Consider the following 13,928-nt stretch of genomic DNA (forward strand, 5'->3'; position numbering starts at 1 on the left):
CTCAATAAATTTAAAAAGATTGAAATTATTCAAAGCACATTCTCTGACCACAATGGAATACAATTAGAAGTCAATAACCATCAGAGACTTAGAAAATTCACAAATACCTGGAGGTTAAACAACACACTCCTAAACAATCAGTGGGTTAAAGAAGAAATAGCAAGAGAAATTGCTAAATATATAGAGACGAATGAAAATGAGAACACAACATACCAAAACCTATGGGATGCAGCAAAAGCAGTGCTAAGGGGGAAATTTATAGCACTAAACGCATATATTAAAAAGGAAGAAAGAGCCAAAATCAAAGAACTAATGGATCAACTGAAGAAGCTAGAAAATGAACAGCAAACCAATCCTAAACCAAGTACAAGAAAAGAAATAACAAGGATTAAAGCAGAAATAAATGACATAGAGAACAAAAAAACAATAGAAAGGATAAATATCACCAAAAGTTGGTTCTGTGAGAAGATCAACAAGATTGACAAGCCCCTAGCTAGACTGACAAAATCAAAAAGAGAGAAGACCCATATAAACAAAATAATGAATGAAAAAGGTGACATAACTGCAGATCCTGAAGAAATTAAAAAAATTATAAGAGGATATTATGAACAACTGTATGGCAACAAACTGGATAATGTAGAAGAAATGGACAATTTCCTGGAAACATATGAACAACCTAGACTGACCAGAGAAGAAATAGAAGACCTCAACCAACCCATCACAAGCAAAGAGATCCAATCAGTCATCAAAAATCTTCCCACAAATAAATGCCCAGGGCCAGATGGCTTCACAGGGGAATTCTACCAAACTTTCCAGAAAGAACTGACACCAATGTTACTCAAACTCTTTCAAAACATTGAAAAAAATGGAACACTACCTAACTCATTTTATGAAGCTAACATCAATCTAATACCAAAACCAGGCAAAGATGCTACAAAAAAGGAAAACTACCGGCCAATCTCCCTAATGAATATAGATGCAAAAATCCTCAACAAAATACTTGCAAATCGAATCCAAAGACACATTAAAAAAATCATACACCATGACCAAGTGGGGTTCATTCCAGGCATGCAAGGATGGTTCAACATCAGAAAAACAATCAATGTATTACAACACATTAAAAACTCGAAAGGGAAAAATCAATTGATCATCTCAATAGATGCTGAAAAAGCATTTGACAAAATCCAACATCCCTTTTTGATAAAAACACTTCAAAAGGTAGGAATTGAAGGAAACTTCCTCAACATGATAAAGAGCATATATGAAAAACCCACAGCCAGCATAGTACTCAATGGTGAGAGACTGAAAGCCTTCCCTCTAAGATCAGGAACAAGACAAGGATGCCCGCTGTCACCACTGTTATTCAACATTGTGCTGGAAGTGCTAGCCAGGGCAATCCGGCAAGACAAAGAAATAAAAGGCATCCAAATTGGAAAAGAAGAAGTAAAACTGTCATTGTTTGCAGATGATATGATCTTATATCTAGAAAACCCTGAGAAATCAACGATACACCTACTAGAGCTAATAAACAAATTTAGCAAAGTAGCGGGATACAAGATTAATGCACATAAGTCAGTAATGTTTCTATATGCTAGAAATGAACAAACTGAAGAGACACTCAAGAAAAAGATACCATTTTCAATAGCAACTAAAAAAATCAAGTACCTAGGAATCAACTTAACCAAAGATGTAAAAGACCTATACAAAGAAAACTACATAACTCTACTAAAAGAAATAGAAGGGGACCTTAAAAGATGGAAAAATATTCCATGTTCATGGATAGGAAGGCTAAATGTCATTAAGATGTCAATTCTACCCAAACTCATCTACAGATTCAATGCAATCCCAATCAAAATTCCAACAACCTACTTTGCAGACTTGGAAAAGCTAGTTATCAAATTTATTTGGAAAGGGAAGATGCCTCGAATTGCTAAGGACACTCTAAAAAAGAAAAACGAAGTGGGAGGACTTACACTCCCTGACTTTGAAGCTTATTATAAAGCCACAGTTGCCAAAACAGCATGGTACTGGCACAAAGATAGACATATAGATCAATGGAATCGAATTGAGAATTCAGAGATAGACCCTCAGATCTATGGCCGACTGATCTTTGATAAGGCCCCCAAAGTCACCGAACTGAGCCATAATGGTCTTTTCAACAAATGGGGCTGGGAGAGTTGGATATCCATATCCAAAAGAATGAAAGAGGACCCCTACCTCACCCCCTACACAAAAATTAACTCAAAATGGACCAAAGATCTCAATATAAAAGAAAGTACCATAAAACTACTAGAAGATAATGTAGGAAAACATCTTCAAGACCTTGTATTAGGAGGCCACTTCCTAGACTTTACACCCAAAGCACAAGCAACAAAAGAGAAAATAGATAAATGGGAACTCCTCAAGCTTAGAAGTTTCTGCACCTCAAAGGAATTTCTCAAAAAGGTAAAGAGGCAGCCAACTCAATGGGAAAAAATTTTTGGAAACCATGTATCTGACAAAAGACTGATATCTTGCATATACAAAGAAATCCTACAACTCAATGACAATAGTACAGACAGCCCAATTATAAAATGGGCAAAAGATATGAAAAGACAGTTCTCTGAAGAGGAAATACAAATGGCCAAGAAACACATGAAAAAATGTTCAGCTTCACTAGCTATTAGAGAGATGCAAATTAAGACCACAATGAGATACCATCTAACACCGGTTAGAATGGCTGCCATTAAACAAACAGGAAACTACAAATGCTGGAGGGGATGTGGAGAAATTGGAACTCTTATTCATTGTTGGTGGGACTGTATAATGGTTCAGCCACTCTGGAAGTCAGTCTGGCAGTTCCTTAGAAAACTAGATATAGAGCTACCATTCGATCCAGCGATTGCACTCCTCGGTATATACCCGGAAGATCGGAAAGCAGTGACACGAACAGATATCTGCACGCCAATGTTCATAGCAGCATTATTCACAATTGCCAAGAGATGGAAACAACCCAAATGTCCTTCAACAGATGAGTGGATAAATAAAATGTGGTATATACACACGATGGAATACTACGCGGCAGTAAGAAGGAACGATCTGGTGAAACATATGACAACATGGATGAACCTTGAAGACATAATGCTGAGCGAAATAAGCCAGGCACAAAAAGAGAAATATTATATGCTACCACTAATGTGAACTTTGAAAAATGTAAAACAAATGGTTTATAATGTAGAATGTAGGGGAACTAGCAGTAGAGAGCAATTAAGGAAGGGGGAACAATAATCCAAGAAGAACAGATAAGCTATTTAACGTTCTGGGGATGCCCAGAAATGACTATGGTCTGTTAATTTCTGATGGATGTAGTAGGAACAAGTTCACTGAAATGTTGCTATAGTATGTAACTTTCTTGGGGTAAAGTAGGAACATGTTGGAAATTAAGCAGTTATTTTAGGTTAGTTGTCTTTTTCTTACTCCCTTGCTATGGTCTCTTTGAAATGCTCTTTTATTGTATGTTTGTTTTCTTTTTAACTTTTTTTTTCATACAGGTGATTTGAAAAAAGAAGGGAAAGTTAAAAAAAAAAAAAAAGAAAAAAGAAAAAAAGACAAACAAGGGAAAAAAAAAAAAAAAGATGTAGTGCCCCCTTGAGGAGCCTGTGGAGAATGCAGGGGTATTCGCCTACCCCACCTCCATGGTTGCTAACATGACCACAGACATAGGGGACTGGTGGTTTGATGGGTTGAGCCCTCTACCATAAGTTTTACCCTTGGGAAGACGGTTGCTGCAAAGGAGAGGCTAGGCCTCCCTGTATTTGTGCCTAAGAGTCTCCTCCTGAATGCCTCTTTGTTGCTCAGATGGGGCCCTCTCTCTCTGGCTAAGCCAACTTGAAAGGTGAAATCACTGCCCTCCCCCCTACGTGGGATCAGACACCCAGGGAAGTGAATCTCCCTGGCAACGTGGAATATGACTCCCAGGGAGGAATGTAGACCTGGCACCGTGGGACGGAGAACATCTTCTTGACCAAAAGGGGGATGTGAAAGGAAATGAAATAAGCTTCAGTGGCAGAGAGATTCCAAAACGAGCCGAGAGGTCACTCTGGTGGGCACTCTTATGCACACTTTAGACAACCCTTTTTAGGTTCTAAAGAATTGGGGTAGCTGGTGGTGGATACCTGAAACTATCAAACTACAACCCAGAACCCATGAATCTCGAAGACAGTTGTATAAAAATGTAGCTTATGAGGGGTGACAATGGGATTGGGAAAGCCATAAGGACCAAACACCACTTTGTCTAGTTTATGGATGGATGTGTAGAAAAGTAGGGGAAGGAAACAAACAGACAAAGGTACCCAGTGTTCTTTTTTACTTCAATTGCTCTTTTTCACTCTAATTATTATTCTTGTTATTTTTGTGTGTGTGCTAATGAAGGTGTCAGGGATTGATTTAGGTGATGAATGTACAACTATGTAATGGTACTGTAAACAATCGAAAGTACAATTTGTTTTGTATGACTGCGTGGTATGTGAATATATCTCAATAAAATGATGATTAAAAAAAAAAAAAAAAAAGAAAGGATGTTGAGTTCAATAAAGTTTAATTTCAGAGAGCAGTTTTCTTTTAATGGAAAGAGTAGGAGAACCTTTTTATTCAGGCAAGCCTCTCTCTATTGTCTTCAACTTTCAGTTGCCTAGCCTTTTGCGCACTAGAAGAAATAAGGGAAGGAGAACAGATTTTATAATTAAATTGGAGGGTAGCCTTTTCAAAAATAAATCTGGGACACTATGGACTAGTTTGATAACCATGTTTCTAGAGAACAGAAGCCAACCTCAGGCAGGGCAGAACCTGGAGGACAGAAGAAAGACTTCCCCTTGTCCACAGTGCCACAAATGCACGCTAAGCTTGCGTGTTCAGTAGCTGGCCAGCACACAGACTTGGAATATTGTGGAGCTGTAACATCTGAGGCTCTGGGGGCCTGGGGTTGGCAGTGGCTTCCTTAGGCATACTGGCTGTCAGTGAGCACTGCCCAAGCCCTGGCTGTGCAGACCAGGGCCCTAAGGGTGTGAGAGAGCTTTACCATCAGATTGCATTGCAAGCATTGTCCCAGGTACTCTCCTACATTTTAAAAGGACTGTAAAAACATGGTCACCTGCTCAACAGGAAAATTATCTTGACATAAAAAAGCACTGAATGGAGCTTAAGAATAACATGCACCACAGCCCTAGGACTCCTGTTTCTCCACATTCCCTCCTCCCCTCACTGAAAGTGACTTCTTATTAAGAGAAGATCCTCAAGCACTAGCTTTAGTTAATGACCCAGGCCAGGGGAAGGGGGTAAATGATTTGTGGGGTGCCTAAAACAGAACAGCTACCTCCAGCTGCCAACTGACCTAGCTCTGTGTTTTCTTGCATCTTGTCAGTGACCATCAGCTTCTAGAATGAATTTTTCATCACTGGCCAAGAGCTTGGGGTCTTAGCCTGCCTTGGAATCCAGGTTGAGGAGTGGGGCTGGCAAAGGTATATACTTGGCCCAGACCATAGTTTATCCAACTCCCCACTGCTCCCTGGAAATTCTGCTGGGAGGTGGTCTAGATTTTCCAGTCCATTGACTGCAAGCAACGGTGGTTTCCCTACGGAGAAATGGATTTCCGTTCTGGGAGTTATCCCATGGCTTGGGGGTTCTGCCCTCTTCCCCATTGCTCTTCTCCTGTGACCGGTTAGGTCCGCACTTCCCTTCCTTCCCCTCAGTCCACTGACTTCTCATTCCTTCTCTTCTACGGTGTCTTCCCTCTCAACCTCCTCTCCCCTCTGGGGACCCAAGTGGGTGGAGTTGCCTAAGAAGACATGCCCGCGGCGCTGGAGATCCCGGGCAGCTCTGGACGCGCGCTGCCAGGAGCTCGGATGGATAGGTTAGGGAAGGGGAGGATAGACTCCGGGAGAAGAGACTCGGCAGGAGCCAGGGTGGGAAGCGGCGCGGTGTACACACCCAAGCGGTGACCTGCTGAGGGAGAGACGGGTAAAACAACCTGCCCTCGAATTAAATGCTTGTCGAACTGGCACGTGGGGTCCGTAACGCACAACATCAAGCCTCTTGGGTATAAAATCTTCCAGCTTGAACTCCCCAGCCCCGCAGCTCGCAGCTTTTTACGGCTTTGGGGATGAGGTGGGGAGTGGCGGGCTCCAGTGTTCCCTGCCCGCACGTTAGGGGAGAAGTGGTCGGTGGGTGCGCGCTACGTGAGTTAAGAGGGTTTCGCAGCAAGGAATGCGAAGACCGAGGGAGGTGGGGAAGGCAGGACAGGAGAGGGGGTGCCCCCGGGCCCGGGGTTTGGGTCAGGAAGCATCGCGCAGAACTTGGCGTGGGAGCCTAAATCCAGGGACCGGGCCAGGGGTGTGAATGGAAATTTTACCTTTCCCACGGGTTTAACCCTGATGCCCTGTCTGCCTGTTCCGCGCACTCTCGGTGCCCGGGTCCCCAGCCCGGAGTTAGGGGGGCGGGGGGCAAAGGTTCATTGTTCTCTCGGGAAACGTCCTCCCGGCCTGGCGCTGGGCGGAGAGTCGGACATTTTACTCGGTCTCTTTCGGGGAAGCTGGCGTAGCCACCTCGCAGGCTGTGTTTAGAGACTAGGGACTCGCGGCTCGGGTGGGGTAAAGAGTCGGTCAGGGCCGGCCCTCACCGCCTTCCCCGGGGCTCTCGAACGAGAGTTCCAGCTCTGGATCACCTCCTGTCCGCAAGTGAATTAAACACTTACTACATGCGACCCCCCCAGGGAAACCGCAAGAAGTTCCGCGGGTCGGGGGGTTACTGCAGGGACCTTGTCCCCACCCCCCATGGACCTTGGGCCCGATGGGCAGGGGCGGAACAGAGGCGACGGGCGCGGGGCGGGACCAGGGGCGGCCGGGAGCTGTGGAGCCGCCCCGGGGGAGGGTCTGGGAGCTGCCCGGAGAAGCTGAGGGCGACGGCGGACAGGGCCGGACCCCGCGCGCGCCAAGAGGGGGGAGCCCAGCTGCTGCCGCCGCCGCGGCTGCCGCGTGCTCAGCCTGTCCCCGCCCCAGGGAGTCGGAGCCTTCCAGCTAACTCCGCCCGCTGCTCCGTCGCCCCAGGCTCCGGCTTCCGTCCGGGACCGAGCCCGTGACCGCGCAGGTTGGTGCTGTTGCAGCCGCCGCGAGGCGAGCAGGGCGAGGGTGAGGGTGGGTGCGCGTGGGCGCTCGGGAAGTGGGGCAGATGCTGAGCCCGGGATGAGGATCCTGCTGCTTCAGCTCCCGTCGCTTACCGGTCCCTGGGCTGTTGTCGATTTTCTCCCGGGCTGCGTACCGCGTCCTTCTCCAGTCGGGCCCTGGGGGCGCTCGGGGTTGCCCCAGTCCTGGGGAGTCCATCGCTGCGGCCAGGGAGGGTCTTGGGGAATGAACCATCCCCGCATTCCCCCAGACCTCGTCTGACCCCCATTCCTCCCCCCATCAAGCGTCCCTGGCCAGTTCGGGGAAGGGATCACTCTCCTTTCCTTCGCATGTTTACACTTCTTGCGCCCGCACTCTATGGGTATATTTGTTCATTCTCCTTTGCTGATTTCAACTTTGGAAAACTCCCGGTAGCGACGCGCCCCCATCCCCGGCCCGCCCTCGAGACTAGTTTGTGGACAGTAAGGACCGCCAAGCAGAAGGGGTTGGAGAGGAGTGGCGACCTGGGGTGCTTGAGTGTAGCAATGGCCGGGAAGCGGTGGAAATTCCCTCTCCTTTCCCGTCCTTGTCCAGCTCTGCTCTCCTCCCTGCGGTTTTGCCAGCTCTAGAGTGTAATACGCCGGCGAAGGGTGATCGCAGAGGCGGACAGGAAAGTATCCATTGCTTGGAGTTAAATCGAGATTTAAGTCTGGGTTCAGTCATTTTCCTATACGTTTGGCCTTGAAACACGACCCATCAGAACCTTTGTATTCTCACCTGCAAAATGTGCGTCTACTCTGCCCACCGCCGAGGGTCCTGGTGAGCCAAGTGGGATGACATAGGTGTATGACTTTATGTTGAGTCAAGGCCTCTTGTCTGAGCAAGCTGCCTTAATGGTAGGTCCTGTGTTTAATCGTCTCGAGCTCAGGTCTTTCGTGTGAGATGTGGTTATGTCTCTTTAGGTGATTTGGCGAGTCGCACGTGTTCCCGGAGCTGGTCATTAGTGTTAAGAGTTGAAATCGTCCTTCCACCACCAAATCCTATGGACAAAGCAATGGACCCTACATCTTATGTTGCTTGTTGTCATAGAAATTCAAATAGCAGGAAGATTATTATTGGCCCTAGTCTTTGGAAACAAGAACTGCATTTGTTTCAGATTTTTCCAATCTTTCCAATCACTTTTTCTTCTCAGGTTCGCATTTAAATTCTTGATTTGCTGCTCATTTTAATAATGCAGGAAGGAGGTCTTTTTGGTAAAATAAGTTCAGACATTTAGCACAAACAAATAACATGCGACATATGATTTGTACATTTTCAGTTTATAATCACAGACACAAGGAGCACTGTTATATCCATTCTAGTTAATATATGAAAAAGGTGAGTAAATGGCCTGAGAAAATCAGCTTTAGTCTTGGTTTAAATGTCAAAGTCCTGTCATTCATGCATTCCTGATTTAACAAGACAATTTCATGAGTTCTTGTTTTGTGTAATGCACTCTGCTATGTGTTGTTATGTTTACAAAGATATGAATATGTTCTATGCCCTAAAGAGGCTTCCAATCTAACTTAGTGGGTAATTTTGTTTCATAGTTTTATATGGACATAAAATATATCCTAGTGGCTACATACAGCAAGAAAAATGATGTCAAAAATGCATTGTCAAAGGCTTTTTAAGATTGCTATTTGATCAATCTAATTAATAGATTTGAACAAATGCCAGGTTTTGTCTAAGGCAGTGTTTTCCAAAATAAATTTCAAATGGAGGTGCAATTTGGAAATAAAATAAATCCCATAGTTTTAGAATTCAAGCTCTGAAAAGCATTATATACATGCATGATGTGATAATCAAATGTTAAAAGTAAACATTTCTGTTCTAACTTCTGCCAATAAGTCAAGAAACATATGGTATGCAGGTAAATATTTTCTCAACTCCTTGAGAAAAGGAAATTCTATGATAGTGTCCAGAAGAACTACAGTGACCGAATGTAAGATTTTTAATAAATTGGAACTTAAAAAGCTTAAAGGCCTTGTAGGCACTGGATTGACTGGGAAATTGACTTAAAAAGTTTCTTCACCATTTTATGAATTTCGTTTAGAATACCCATAAAAAATTGACCAGGATTCTTCCTTTCTAGACTAGGCTGTATTGCATTTTACTCAGTGACATCTCTGATTCTTTTTCTGCTCCTGGGAAGAATCTCTCTCTCTGCTGGATAAATGTTGAATTTTGTAGGCTTTACATACTAGCACTGGGCTTTAAAAGCTAAGATTAAATTCACACAGTGAGGCAGGACAGGCAGAAGGGCAGCTTGAGGGAACTGATGTTAAATTTGTACTTTGTCTTATTGCTCATTTCCTTTGTTTTTCTATTTGTAAAATGAGATTGAAGATCCTTGTTACTTATCTGGAAACTGTATGGTTTGGAAGGATAGTCATGAAATTCTGAACCAGTAAGTGTCCTGCGCAAGAATTTTTCTACCCTTTTGACTCTTTTAACCCTTAAAAACTAATTGTTAAAACCACATAAAAATAGCTTTGTCCCTGAATAAAGTTGAATAAAAATAAAGTTGAATAAAGTTGGTGGTGATGTCATGTGCTCTCAGGTCTCCTGGAAGAAATTTCAGTTATCTTTTATCTCTTACAATTTACTCTACTGATGTGGAGAATAAGACCTTCATCTTTCCCAGGGTTGAATAGCTAGTTAATGGCAGGAGTAAACTATAATTGTGATTTCCTTATAACTAATTCTGTGTTTTTCCCTTACCCTGTATGTTCTCTTGTCATCCAGGACACATTAAAAAATTTCACATTTGTAACTTGTGTATGGTTAAGAATTTTGGGTTTTGATTCTGATGAGCTTTGGTTTGAGTCCTGCCCAAGCATTTGCTGATCATGTGACCCTTGTAAATTACTTAACCTCCCAAGTTCTCAGTTTCCTCATCTACAAAATGGGAACAATGGAAGTACTTACCTCTGAAGACTGTTGTAAGGATTAAATGAACTAATGTAGAGTACTTATCATATTGCCTGCTACTTAGTACTCTAACTACCACTCTATTACTGAAGTAACAATTCCTGTTTCTCTGGGGGGAAAATCACATTTCAGAAGTCCAATTTTTTAAAAAAAGAGTACGTGTGTATGTGTGTATATATATATATAATATTTTGCAATAGCTATTCCCCAGCTAAGTTCTGTTTAATTTATTCATTCACCAAATGTTTATTGAGTGCCTAACATGTATTGGGCCCTTTCCTAGGGACTGGCATACAATGATGTATAAGAGAAAATAAAGTCTGGGTAGGGATGCAGACTTGTAAACAGAAAAGTACAATATCGTATAATTTGTGCCATGACACAGGTGATGCAGAGAACCACAGAATACTGGGTGGGAAGGCCGGGTGGAGCCTGGGTGGGTGAGTGTCACGCAGTACTTCTGACTGGGGCTGGTGGTGGTCAGGGAAAACTTCCCAGAGGACATGAATACACTAGCACCTGAAGCATGAATGATAATTAGCAGCTGAAAAAAGTGGAAGGGTTGAAAGAGCATTCCAGACCAAGGAATAGATCATGATGGATTAAAGCTGAAGTCAAATGGATAATGTAAAGAAATACATAAATGAGGGCAGGAGGGAGAGGAATGACAACCTGGAGATCCCATGCTTTGTCTAAAGGGAAGGGTTGTCATGTTGGATGTCATATTGGGATGCATGTGCTGTGTTGCCAGATGCCCTGAGTATAGTGGAAGGGAAGAAGTTATTTCAGGATATTTGTTTTTCCCATTGCTTTGCTTTATTTTGTTTCAAATTTTTTTTATTTGATAAAATAATTTGAAAACAAAAGAAGTAAAAATAAAAGGAGTTTAAAATTCATATTTAAAAATGTGAAATCTCCCAAGTTTTGAATGGCCTAAACGTATTTGCAACTATTATGTAGGACAAACCTGACAAATTTGCAGTTAGAATTTAACCTGTGGCCAGGACTTTATGACCTCTGCATATAGGGAACTGAAAGAAGTTTAATTTGGCTAAAGGAATGCAGTCTTAGAAAGGAGAAACAAGAGAAATGCTTACAGATGGAGGCAGAGCCACATCATTCAAGGCCTTGTGAAACTTGCTAAGGAGAGTCGTTTGCAACCTAAGAGGCACTGGTTGACAACAAGAGTGATCCGATTAGATTTGTGTTTACAAGGAACAGTCTGGCTACTGTATGGGAGAGTGCCTGGGATGAGGCAGTCATAGAAGTAGGATAATCAGTTAGTGGTTCTAGCAAAAAATAAGTATTGCTAGTACTAAGATATTCAAGCAATGGGGAGAGAGTTGGGTAGATTTCAGAGGTATGTATGACACCTTCACTCTTTGGAGATAATTTTCCATTAGTAACTCATGTTTCTGTACATTTTGTAAGCAGAGGCTCTGTCTTCATTCCAACCTGACTTTTAAGGACATTTATATAGCAAAGACCCTTGGAGGACAGAGGTAGTGTTTCCTTCTGGAGCAAAGAGCAGATAGGCTTATCATCCAGTATAAAAAATCAGGTCCCCTAAGCTCAGGGTTCCTTTCCTGTAATGTGAATCACTGCGTGTGTGTGCAGGTATCAACTGGTCCTTTTCATATCACTCTGTGGGAATTGGGTTTCAGGGAACTAGAACAATTATGCTGCTACTGCTGCTATTCCTATTGCTGGGAATAATAAAGTCCTTTTCTCTGACCCAAGAATCTCATATCTTCTTGTAATGTTCATTGAAACTGTGGAATGCTAATTTATTAGCTTGAAAGTAGGATAAAATCTCAGACCCATTGCAATTCTTAAGAGTCACTAGTCACATTGGCTAGTTAAGTTTAAATTTAAACTGATTAAAATAAAATAAAAATGTCAGTTAGCCACATTTCAAGTGCTCAATAGCTGCCATGTGGCTAATAGCTGTAGTATTGGACAGAGCAGATATAAAGCATTTCTGTCATTGCAGAAAGATCTGTTAGACATTGCTGGTTTAGAGTTTCAGATTTTTTTCTGTGAAATGGTTGAGCAAAGGGGGTAGAAGTTGATTTTGACAGCATAAAAAACAATGCTTGTTTTCATGTTAGGTTCGTAAGAATTCCTATATACAAAGGAAATATTCTAATTTGGATAGTCTGTACAGTATTTAGTTTAGACCTGTCAGGCAAAAAGTAGAAAATTATCTACAAAGTCAGTTTGGAGACTAGGCAGACTGGGGCCATGGAACAGAAGTTCTACATATCTATGACATTTCTTAAAATCGTGTGTGACTGTGCGATTGGGATCTGTGCCCAAAGGATCTTGAACTTCTGAACACTGTCTTCAGCTTTATCTACAAGCATGCTTTACATGAAGGGACAAGAGCTGCATATTAGCAGCGAGGTTCTGGAATGTAGCCAGTCCAGCAGCACCAAGTCAAGTGCCTGCTGCAATCCAGCTGTGCTGGCCTGGACTCACATAAAGCATGGAGGACAGGAACAAGATTTCCAAATGGCTCTTGTTCCAGATGCTTAAGAGGGCAGCCTCAAGAAAGGAGGGATCTGGACTCGAAAAAGAAAACATGCAGTACTTTAAAGCACAACTTTAAATGACACAGCAGAGGTGGGATGCCAAGAAACAATAAAAGCTGCAGATCTACTTCCCTATCAGTGGGGGGGAAGTCCATTTTCAGGAGGACGTGGACCACAAGTACTTGAAGTGAAAGTGCAAAAAATGACAGGGCTAGCCAACAGCAGCTGCAGCCACAAAGGATAAATTTTGCCTGCACTGGGTATGTAGATGACTGCTAGTCAAGTAGTTACAACATAAGCAAAACAGACAATGGTAGAAAATAAAGAAAAATGAAGACTAAGGCCACTGTGGAAGAACCATATTACCACCTGCCCTTTCCATGCTAAAAATGCCCTATCATACATTTCAAATATTGAGAATTTCATTTACCTGTGCCCGAAGAAGTTTTGCTTTAACATAGCACTTTTTTGTAAGTGCAGCGAGGTTTTACATATATGAAGACTAATGCACATCTAAAAAAATCTGAGTTTTAGAATATTTTTAAAAATTGAATTTATTTATTATTTTTAAGCACCTGCATATGTAACCCAGAATCTGCTAAGGATGTTACCTTTCAGAACTCTTTTTAGGAGAATTTTTGTAAAGAGATAATTTAACTTTGAAGGAGCATAATTGTTTGCATGTGACTGGAGACTTCTATAGTATTTAAGGAAAACTTTTGTTTATGTTATACATATACATATGGTTTAGGCTACTAATTGCATCAATTACATACTAATTGCATTTCATATATAGCCCTTCCCAAATTTCAGTAAATTCTGGGAGAGCCAAGGTCATGAGCTATTAGGATTTGTACAAACATAGAATCTTTTGCATAAAGCAGGCATTTCTTAATTGGTGGGTTTTACTCCATTTTGGTTTTTCCCCCCAACTTTTTTCCTATTTGAGAACATTTTCCCTTTAATTTTCATTTAAAATCAGTTTCTTTAAATATCTTTAAAAGTTCTGAAAACTGAGTAGTAGATGCTGCAGGCACTCAGTGTTGGCTCCCATCCCTTTCTCCCCTCCCCCATCTACTTAGTTTTTAAATGCTACCTTGTTAAATGTCTGCTTTTTGTTTTTGTTTTTGTTTTTTTTCATTGTGAATTTTTAAATCTTATTTCTGTAGGGGTCAAAAAAGGTTGGTTATCTCCCCTGTACTTCTCCCTTCTGCTCTGAATCTGATCAAGTCAGTTGTTCCAGCGTGCTTTCATTTTTCCTTTCTGTTTTGTTTGGCAGGTCTCTTAC

General features: G+C 42.2%; 1 protein-coding gene across 1 annotated transcript in view; it reads left to right on the top strand.

Annotated features, from left to right (window-relative positions):
* Positions 1 to 6,993: 6,993 nt before the first annotated feature.
* The window catches only part of PAM (peptidylglycine alpha-amidating monooxygenase), a 306,111-nt gene continuing 299,176 nt past the window's right edge, over positions 6,994 to 13,928 (top strand). Inside the window, exon 1 of the mRNA XM_037801760.1 lies at positions 6,994 to 7,119. The gene's annotated coding sequence lies outside the window, so the exon portion shown is untranslated. The remainder of the gene's footprint in view (positions 7,120 to 13,928) is intronic.

This window comes from Choloepus didactylus, chromosome 13 (assembly GCF_015220235.1).
Source record: "Choloepus didactylus isolate mChoDid1 chromosome 13, mChoDid1.pri, whole genome shotgun sequence".
Lineage (NCBI taxonomy): Eukaryota > Metazoa > Chordata > Mammalia > Pilosa > Megalonychidae > Choloepus > Choloepus didactylus.